This window comes from Megalobrama amblycephala, linkage group LG13 (assembly GCF_018812025.1).
Source record: "Megalobrama amblycephala isolate DHTTF-2021 linkage group LG13, ASM1881202v1, whole genome shotgun sequence".
NCBI classification, from domain to species: domain Eukaryota; kingdom Metazoa; phylum Chordata; class Actinopteri; order Cypriniformes; family Xenocyprididae; genus Megalobrama; species Megalobrama amblycephala.
This window is the reverse complement of record NC_063056.1, coordinates 34,293,525-34,304,693: the sequence shown is the minus strand read 5'-3', so window position 1 is coordinate 34,304,693 and position 11,169 is coordinate 34,293,525. Positions and strand designations below refer to the sequence as shown.

The 11,169-nt window shown below is 38.1% G+C and overlaps 1 pseudogene; it reads left to right on the top strand.

Moving 5' to 3' along the window:
• Positions 1 to 6,592: 6,592 nt before the first annotated feature.
• Positions 6,593 to 11,169, top strand: LOC125280816 (annotated as a pseudogene).

The following is an 11,169-nucleotide window of genomic DNA, read 5'->3' as shown; positions in this document are numbered from 1 at the left end:
GCATCCAAGCCTTACATCACCAAGTGCAATGCAAAGCGTCAGATGCAGTGGTGTAAAGCACACCGACACTGGACTCTAGAGCAGTGGAGATGTGTTCTCTGGAGTGACGAATCACGCTTCTGTCTGGCAATCCGATGGACGAGTCTGGGTTTGGCGGTTGCCAGGAGAACAGTACTTGCCTGACTGCATTGTGCCAAGTGTAAAGTTTGGTGGAGGGGGGATTATGGTGTGGAGTTGTTTTTCAGGGGTTGGGCTTGGCCCCTTAGTTCCAGTGAAAGGAACTCTTAATGCTTCAGCATACCAAGATATTTTGAACAATTTCATGCTCCCAACTTTGTGGAAACAGTTTGGGGATGGCCCCTTCCTCTTCCAACATGACTGCACACCAGTGCACAAAGCAAGGTCCATAAAAACATGGATGAGCGAGTTTGTTGAGGAGGAACTTGACTGGCCTGCACAGAGTCCTGACCTCAAACCTATAGAACACCTTTGGGATAAATTAGAGCAGAGACTGCGAGCCAGGCCTTCTTGTCAACATCACTGTCTGACCTCACAAATGCACTTCTACAGTAGAAGAATGGTCAAAAATTCCCATAAACACACTCCTAAACCTTGTGGAAATCCTTCCCAGAAGAGTTGAGGCTGTTATAGCTGCAAAGGGTGGGCCAACTCCATATTAAACCCTACGGATTAAGAATGGGATGTCTTTAAAGTTCATGTGCACGTAAAGGCAGGCGTCATCAATACTGAAATATCTGAAATGCTTCCAATACTCATTTTCCGCAAAATAGATACATATAAGATACCAGCTGCACTTTATTGCTATCGCATCTCTCCAACAGCAAGTTGGCACACAAACCCACCTCCCCTCACTCACTTGTTTCATTTGTTCTGGATGAATATTGTTGGTGTTACAGGGCTTGAACTTCGGCATGGGATTGTTTGTACTGCGCAAAATTTTACTCATTCCCACAGATTTTGTGCTCACACCCTAAGTGCGTGCCGCCTTTTTGAGTTCTTTTTCGATGCTTATTGTGTTTAACCAGTCAGATACACACAATGTAAACACATTCAGTTTTAAGTGAACGTAAACAGTTGAGAAATAAAACGCATGTGTAATGGATCCGTGCATCAGATCTAAAAGTGACAGCAACCTATACCTGCTGCCAAATTATGAGATAATATTAAACATATCTATATGGCAGTTTTCCCCCATGGTATTGATGTCAAAACTGTGGCCAGTGAAAATGCTGAGAGGCTAGTAACTTTGGAAAACCATTAGCCACAGTGACTGGTGAGCAAAAAAGTTAATCTCAAGCCCCCCCCCCCCCCCCCCCCCACCCATAAACCTAAAAAACTAAATGCTGATTTGATTTCTTATTGTTAAAATCAAGGATTATTAATAGAAGATAATAATACATAATAATCAACATTAATCTCTGCTTTTCTTGTCTCATTTCACAGAAGCAATGTTTGGTAATTTAATTGTTATTCTAATCTTTCGGTAATGTGTTGGTAGGTGTGAGACAGCGCATTTGTTGTTCTTGTGCTGTCCTTACATGACTCAATGCTTCAGATGGAGAGTAAACAGAATCTTAATTCACGCCCACTAGGCTGGATTTGAGCACTGAAGGTCGTGTTTACTAACGTGAAGTAACAGGTTCAATCAGTCCTTAATTCCAAAGACACATCTAAGGGCCAGCGGGGGCAATCCTGCGATGCACGGTTGGACGTATAGCAGCGACGAAGGCCATGGGATTGACATTCTGTCCACAAAATGCTCAAATCTTAAAATCTCTCCACAAAACCCTCCAGAAGGTCACTTCGGCTTGTAGCGGCTCATCCAGACCTCATTTAGCCCCAATCTTGCAAACCTGCATCTGCATCACTCATGATCAACTAAAGGCATTGGTCATTCAGTGTCACATAAGGACAGACTGACCACTACTTTGAGCTGATTTACTGACCTTCAGGAGATTACTGGGCGAATCAGAACGTACTACTAAATGAATTAGCAGGAAATAGTGATTGACTGAAAGTGTATAAATACACACACTCTCACATCCATCTGCTAGAAAAAGACACAAGAGATGTGCCAGCTTTAAATCTGTACCTCACTAAGTTGTTTTTGTTATGGGGCTTTAATGATCGTGCAATGGAATGATCTTTTATTTTCAGCAAAGCTAGGGCATCACATTGTCCCGAACTGACCCAAAGAAATATTGTGATCGAAAATAACCTTTAGCCCCTGTAAATCTCAGCAATCAAAATTCATAATTCACTGTTCCTTACAAAAGCTGGGTCTAGATCAAACAGTCAATCATGTTTTTTGTGCAATGTTCTTTTTCAGTTCTAGGAAAAAGCGCAATTTTGAACATGTGCGTCCTTCTGAAGAAAGGGAAAATCAGGAGAAGAGAGGGCGCAGTTGGATATTTATTGTGGTCTTTTGTTGCAATCCACAGCAATCTCACAGATCTGAATAATAGACTGTATAATTATTTCCAGATGGCCACAATGCATCATTTAAAGTGAAGAGAAACCTGTTGAAAATCTGTCAGGGAGGAAAAGAAATATGTTCAGCATCCCGAACACTAATCAGAGGACATGTTTCTGCACTGATAGAACCAGAAATCTGTTCCTGTATCTTGAAGCAACTGATATTGACTGGGTTTTTTTTAAGGCCTATTTGTTGAAAACTTTTGAAACGTGCCATAAATCCCATGTTGATAGCTGAACCGAGACTCTGAATCAGTAGATGCAGCTTCGGCAGGATTCCAAGATGCTGACGCATGCTATTGTTTTCTCGCTAGAAGAGTTGCAATACATGTTGATTGCATTACTTTTAAAAGAGAAGAAACACACCTAGAAAACTATTGTTTTAGATGCTTTTGTCAGCCCAAGTATGAGTGGCCATGATGACTAGAAATGATCTTGGGCTGCACTACATGCTTTTAGTCCACATAAATGGAAGTCATGTTGAGAACTGAGATTCAGTGACAACTGTATTTCATTCATATATTAAAGTACATTTTATTGTGCTTTACTGGAATCGTAACACAAACTGAGCAGCCATCAGTTTATATATGTAATTGTGAAATACACACTACCGTAATATTTTTGAAACAAATCTCTAATGCTCACCAAGGCTGTTTTACTTTGATCAAACATACAGTAAAAACAATAATGTGAAATATTATTAAAATTTAACTGTTTAACAATTTACAAAAATAACTTTTCTATTTTTTTTAATATAGTATAAAATATATTTTATTCCTGTGATGCCAAAGATGAATTTTCAGCAACCATTACTCCAGTCTTCAGTGTCATGTAAAACAAATTCTTATTATCAGTGTTGAAAACAGTTGCTTGTTTTTTCAGACTTTTTTTTCAGGATTTTTTGATGAATAGAAAGTTCAAAAGAACAGGATTTATTTGTAATAGAAATCTTTTATAACATTCTAATGTGTCATTTTTTATCAATTTAATGTGTGCTTCATGAATAAAAATATGAATTGCTTATTTTATTTATTTTATTTTTTGGTGACCCCAGATTATTTATAGAAAAGTGGCATTCGCATGGGCACCATGACTCAACACATCGGAACAAGCATGATAACAGCAAGGACACAAATAAAATCATTTTACTCACTTGTGTATTGAAACTCTGTTTATTCCGTTTGTCCTGAGGTGGTTTCTGCTATTGACCTGTCAGTATCACATCAATTGAGGTCACATTTGTCACTGCCAAATTAAAATGACTTCAGTGTAATGAAATAAACCATGTCATTCACGTGCTTGAGATTTGGTTGTCTGGCCAATCAAACATATACTGCAAACCTGTAATGGGATTATGATTCATATATTGTTCAACAAGCAGATACAGATCTCTGGTTGTATTAGCTAGTGGTTTTAACCTCAGGATGAACTGTCTCTGTTCTTAAGATGAAATTTAGTCAGTTTAGTCTGTCTTGATCTTGAGAGGATTCCTTGAGAGTTTCCAGCCATAAATCAAACATGTCTAATCAGATAACATGACTGGAGAATACTCAATACACTTTGTAGGGATTTAAACATGCAGTGCTCAATTGGAAATGCCATTTAAAAAATCCACTGCTTATGCCAACCTGAATTTTGAGGTTGTGTATGTGCTCACATGCTCTGTGTGTGGGTATATGATTGATTTAAATGCTCCTTAAAGTAATATTTGATATTCATACTTGGTTTGCAGTCATGCATACTGTGACGCAAATAGGAGTTGTATGAAAAATGCTTTTGGCGGTCTTCACAAAGTTGAACTTTAAACTTTTTTTTGCAACAAGTACCTTATGAGAACAATGGGTCATCAGCCTTCTTTATAAAGTGCAAAGTAAAAAGGATTTGGAATCGCATGTATGTTTCATGTGAACTTTAGGAAAAAATGTTATTCAGCAAGGATGTAATAATTCATCAAATGTGACAGTAATGTAATTTTAAATTGCATACTTCACAATATTACTATTTACAGTATTTTTGATCAAATAAATGAATCCTTGATAAGCATCAGCAAGAAACATTTAAAAAACGATCCCAAACTTTTGAACGGTAGTGTATAGAATTTGACAGTATAGATACTGGAAAACAATGTAAGATAATAAAGAGGAAGCATGTGTATGTGTGCTTGCAAAATGTGATCATACTGCATGGAATTTTTTTCTCCGTAGTTATGAAACAGGCGTCATGATTGAGTGAAAGTCTAATTAGGTTTCGCAGTTGTTCTGTGGGAGGGGTGACATTAATGGACAGGGTGCTGTTTTCATCCAGTCAAAGGATAGTGTAATGCAATTAGTTTGAAAAGTCTTAAGAGCTCAGGTGGAACTCAGTTTTTATCCCACCCCGCTCTCCATCACACTGACGGCAGCACTGACTCAACCCATCTGCTCGACTCATACATGTAAACATGTGTACACTAGTGCGGCTCGATTCCCACATACAATCACCTGGCAGGAAAAACAGAGGATAACTAATCTGCAAAATATTTGTCATATTTCATACCTCTTACAGTCCGAAGATTAAATAATGGAGTTTGTTTAACAGCACATTCTTGTGTGTAGTGTGCCCTAGGTGGCTTATAAGGACAAGGTCTGGCCTTAGTTACAAATAATCCATGTCCCTTGGTTTGTCTAATTATTCAATTAGGTCAATACATCCGATATCCATTGCAACAAAACCCAGTGACCCAAGCTGAAGGACTCAAATGATCCCAAAGCAACTTCCAAACGGAAACCGCATTTCATGAGAATTATTAAAAATTTTGCAGGGCTGAAATCTAAGGATTTTTTTCTACTGGTCAGGTCAGTAATTCAAATTTTCACTGGCCAAACCTGCAAAAAAGTGATAAATAAATAAAATAGTTATTGTTTTCCACTGTAAGAATTAAATATAGAACAATCATTATTAAAGTTACAAAAGTTATTCAGTCAAGAACAGTGAGATTTTTTTGTCCTTTGTTGTTTGATTAAAAATACAGGCAGCAGCATATAGCAGCGATACTGTCACTTTAAAGGGCTAGTTCATCCAAAAATGAAAATAATGTCATTTATTACTCACCCTCATGACGTTCTACACCCGTAAGACCTTCGTTCATCTTTTTATTTGATATTTTTGATTAAATCTGATGGCTCAGAGGCCTTCCTCACCAGCAATGGTACTTACTCTTTCAAGATCCATACTAAAAAACATATTTAAATCAGTTCATGTGAGTTCAGTGGTTGAATCTTAATATTATAAAGCAACAAGAATATTTTTGTGCACCAAAAAAACAAAATAATGACTTTTTAACAATATCTAGTGATGACCGATTTCAAAACACTGCTTCATGAAGCTTCGGAGCTTTACAAATCGAATCAGTGGTTCGGAGCACCATAGTCACATGATTTCAGCAGTTTGGTGGTTTGACACGCGATCCGAATCACTGATTCGGCACAAAAGATTCGTAACGCTCCGAAGTCGGCCATCACTAGATATTGTTAACAACTCATTATTTTATTTATTTATTTATTTATCTACAGAACAGACTTTTCCAATTAAAAATTGGTTCCAAAAATATGTTTATACATATTTATATATTATTGTATAACGCTTTTCGGTTATAACAGTAAAAGAACATGATTAGAAATTACATTAACATTAATGGTTTTGGTATTAGTCTGAGGAGCATATTTGTGCTTGCATAATGTGCTAATGCTTAAGCTGTATATACTGCACTGCTTTATTTTATTTCCTACATGATACAAACTGAGTGGTGGGCAGAAATTCCTGCAATTTTTCCTTATTTTTCCCTATTTTTTTTTTTTTTTTAAATTCTAAGAGCAAAGAATTACAAGAAGAAAGATATATATATATATTAGCAAAAAATAAAAAAGAAAGAATTAATGTTTAAATGTTTGATTGCTTGAACCCATATTGTCATTAAAGTGGTCTTAATTATATTTAATTGAGGTTATCTGTTTTCTGAAGACTATGTAAATAAGTGTGCACTATGAGGTTTGATAGGGAGTCTATAAATAACATTCATCTGTTGAGAGCTGTATGGATGCAGCCTTAAAAAAGGATTATGCATAAAGAGAGAGGGGAGGGTGAAGAGAGAGTGGGAGATGAGATGCCTAGAGGGTTAAAAGCGGAAAAGGAGGCAAATCAGAGGGTGACAAAAATTCTCAGCAGTTGGCAAGCGAAACATTTCAGTCATTTTTGCCTCGATACACACTGACTAATGAAACACCCTTTGCCATATATAGACCGGCCATATGACTGACAGCTCACATGCTCGCCACATTTAGCCTGCAATAGAGGGGACAAGAATGGTGATGATGTCGCTCAGAAATATGAAGTGGCCACTGGCGATGAATGTGATTGGACAGTTATTAATATCATTAGTGCTGGATTAGCTCTTTGGTTTTTCCCCACTTCAGTCCTTCTGCCAGCGCTAAGCATTACACTGCTAATCTCATCTCCCTCCAGTAATGACACTTTCACTGTCTAGTGTTTACGGTCATTTTCGAAAATTACAGAGAAAAACTAAATCATCTGGAGCAGGGTGCGAAGGCAAGGTTAATTCTCTGTGTGAAAAATGGCACGATTTGGGCTTTCAGGGAAGCGCTTACAGAGTAATGAGGCTACTGAAGGCGCTAATGAGTATGTGGGAATCATTTTGCTTTGAGGAGAATCAAGTAATCGTTTTTCTGTGAAGTATTTTAAGTCGCGCGCGGCATGTCGCCTACATGACTAATCATTTTGGGTATGCTAATGGATGCTAATTTATGCTAACATAGTTACACTGGAAGATTATTTCTGATTGGGCCATATGGGGTGAGTGGGTGGGCCTTATTCACACACTTTAAATTCTTATAACAGATTCCCCTCATTTCACTGAGTCAAGACGGAAACCGCGGCAATCCTGGTACCACGGAAACCAACAGTTATGAGCAATAGGAAGTGGGTGGAGAGGCTTCCTCTGAAAGTTCAGCAAAGATCAAGGAGTATCTTGTGGAATAAAAAAGGCAGATGCGCCTTGTTCAGTCCTGCATCAGATTTTGTCAAGATTTAGACAGACCCTACACAAATACGGTAAACCCCTCTTAAACTGTAGATTTACAAAATACACAGTAAAACACACAAAGTTCACCAAAATATAAAAATTCCGTCTTCATTTACTCACACCGTTGTTGTCGTAAACCTATGACTTTATATCTACTGTGAAATAGGCCAAAATATAGTCATTATTCACTGATAATCTTCTCCAACTGTGAGCTGTTAATCACTCTGACTGGATCATTGAATCATTGAATTGAGTTAAACTGGATCATTCAGATTGAATCCTTTTGTGATCCATGGAACAAATAGTTCCAAAGTTTCACGACTTACCTGAGTGAACTATTTGTTTAATTTCTCCAGAGGTTCAGCATCTGTGTTTTCAGCATAATATATTTTTACCAAATCTATAACTTGACACAAAAGTCTTATTTCAAATAGTTTGATCAGGTGACGATTTTACTGAATAAATCTGTCATTGATCATATAGGAAATGTCAGGGAAAATGTTCCAGTGGGCTACGTAAGAGTGATTGTGTATATGTGTTTTGAAATATGGAATTTTTACAATACATTCATGAGAATTAATTGATTAATTCTGCAAACAATCTATATATAGAACTGTAAATGTCAACTGCCAATAAAAAAAAAAAAGATCAATAGCTCTGTGAAAACGTGTCTGTGCCATCTCTGTGCTTGTTTCACATGGATATTATATCATAACCTACTACACTCAATCCAGATGGTGTAATCAAAGACCACTACACTCCCTCTTATACAACAGACACTGTGGGATTCATTTATGGATTAGGAAAAACTATCCACAGTATTATTATTCTGAATGTGCAACAGACGAAACAGAGACACCTGGTGACCTTAAAGTTAAACTGCACCCGAATGTACACAGCGTTTTTGGGGACTCTGAAAAAAAACAAAAAAACAAACAAAAACAAAACAATTGTCAAATATTAAGGGCCAGAACTAACTGTTTTATATAATTTATTAATTATAAAAGTATTTTTTTTGTTGTATAGGGAGGTAGAGCAAACTGATCTTGCAGTTCTCTCTGTTGTCTTGCTGATTACATGATGTAACGGTATTAAACAACCAGAGCTCAGTACATGATCAGTAGGTGAGGACCATTCTAATCCAATCCAATCTTTTACATTAAATAAATGTAGCTGTAACACCTGTTGACTACTATATTTCAACATGCTATATTTACAGTGAGATGCTTGGTGTACAACCTCAATAAAAAAAAATAATAATAAAAAACACAAAAATTCTGTCATTATTTACTCATACATTGCAAACCTGCTTGAAGTCATTGGACCCCTTTCAGGCCCTGTTTACACTTGGTATTAAGATCAGTTTTGGTTGATTGGATTCCAAGTAGACGAGGCAGACACATACCTATTTATACCTGGTATTTTAATCTGTTTCTTTTGTCCACTTTCAACCACTTCTGTCCTGATTTCTTCAAAGGGAGGGTCTATGGGCTGGTAAATCTATGTTTTTTTCCAGATCTTTTGATCTAATGGATAAAATAAGCTTGCACAATATTTACATATGAGCATGCACAGAGATGACGGAAAAACATACAGAAAGCATCAGCTTTCATTTCTGCTCTGACACCAAAACATTGTGAGTGTGTGTTAGAAATCAGGAATGGTGAGAGAACATTGTGCTTGGTATGTTTTTCGTCTTCAATCATCTGGCTATCGCGCTTCCCATAATGTTTACACATTAGGTCAGCAGGCGGAGAGTAGGTGGTCTTTTGTGGCTGTTCAAAGTTTGAACACATTCAACCACATTCGACTACACTGCAGAAGCAATCTGGTTAAATGTGTTTTCGACTACCTCTGGAAAAGTGGACAAGCTCAAAATGTTTTAGACCCCATTTACACCTGTATTTATTTAGCATTGTCCACTTGTGATCCTACTGACCAAAACACATCTTAATACCAGGTGTAAACAGTGACTTAGTGTCAGTGTATGGGGGAAAAAACACTTCAAAATATGTTCTTTTAAGTTCACAGAAGGAATTCATACAGGTTTGGGATGACAAGAGCATGAGTAGCTATATGATGACAGATTTTTTATTTTTCGGTGAAATATTCTTTTAAAAGCCAAAAAGAAGAAGAAGAAGAAATCAAAGTGCAGGCATGCTTGAAACCAGAAACTGCTATGGCTGAGCTGAGTAGCAGACTGACAAAGATTTTGGAAGCAACGGCATTGCTGATTACATATTAATATTTGTGGTTGATGGTGGCTCTCCATCCAGCCAGAGTTATGCCCTGCTCAGGATCACCATTACAGATGCCAATGACAATATACCTAAATTTGAGAAGTCACACTACGATGGTGATCTGCCAGAAAACAGCCCAGTGGGTCATTCTGTTCTACAAGTGAAGGCCAGAGATGGGGCCCAATGGAGAGGTGACCTAACTCCATCAGGCATCACCAGTAGTCCAAGTTCTTCTAAGCACTGACCACAACACAGGCACCATTTGTGTGAAAGGCTCTGTGGATTATGAAGAAATCAGCATGCTCAAATTCTACATCCAAGCTAAAGACGACGGTCCCCAATCGAAATTCTCCAAAGCCCTTGTGACTATCACAGCGAAAGATCAGAATGAGAATGCACCACATAACCTGATTTTGCTGAGTACATCATGTTCCTGGGTCAACGTTTTTGTTGATCCTGGAACAACATTCAAATCAACCAATCAGATTTGAGGGACAAGTTTACAGATTGTCAAGCTTAGGCTTAAAATCATGAATTGGTGCTTCTACATCAGTGTTATTCATCTATCATTTCCCTCTGATTTGTGGGATAACTTATGGGTAGGGTTAGGTTTAGGGGTAGGAATAGGGTTAAGACTAAATTTTCAGACTGGAATGTTGTTTCAGGATCACCAAAATATGTTGACCCAGGAACGCATCTAACTCAGCAAAATCAGGACGTGCACAATGCACCCCTGATCAGGATCCGGAGAATCGGTCTTGTGAAGCATTAAGATGGCGTCGCTAAAACATCGAAGAGCATGACTGTGGGCACAGCTGTGGCTCTGGTGGCTGTATCAGATCATGATGAGGGTGAAAATGCAGTTGTGACCTGCATGGTCACTAGGGACGTCCCATTCCAGCTGCGTTTAGTTAGTGAAAACAGTAATGACCGCAAAACGAAGTACCTTCTCTAGACAACTACACTACTGGACTATGAGTGGATCAATGACTACAGGATTGAAATTGTGGCAGTGGATTCTGGTAACCCTGTACTGTCAAGCACAAACTCCCTGAAGAAGCAAGTGACAGATATGAATGACAACTCCCCAGTCGTCTCATCCACTTTGTATGTGAATTTGCTGAGGAGAACCAGCCAAGTGACAAGGTTTTTGGATGTGGTAGCCACAGATGCAGACAGTGGGACTAATGCAGAGTTAACATACAATATCACTGGTGGATTAACCCCAACACAGGAGAAGTACGTGTCACAAGCCAGTTGGACCGTGAACAATTAGATTACAATCACTTTCTAGTCACGGCAGCTGATAAAGGTGTGCCAAGCTTGAGAGGAACCGCCACTGTTGTTATTAAGTAG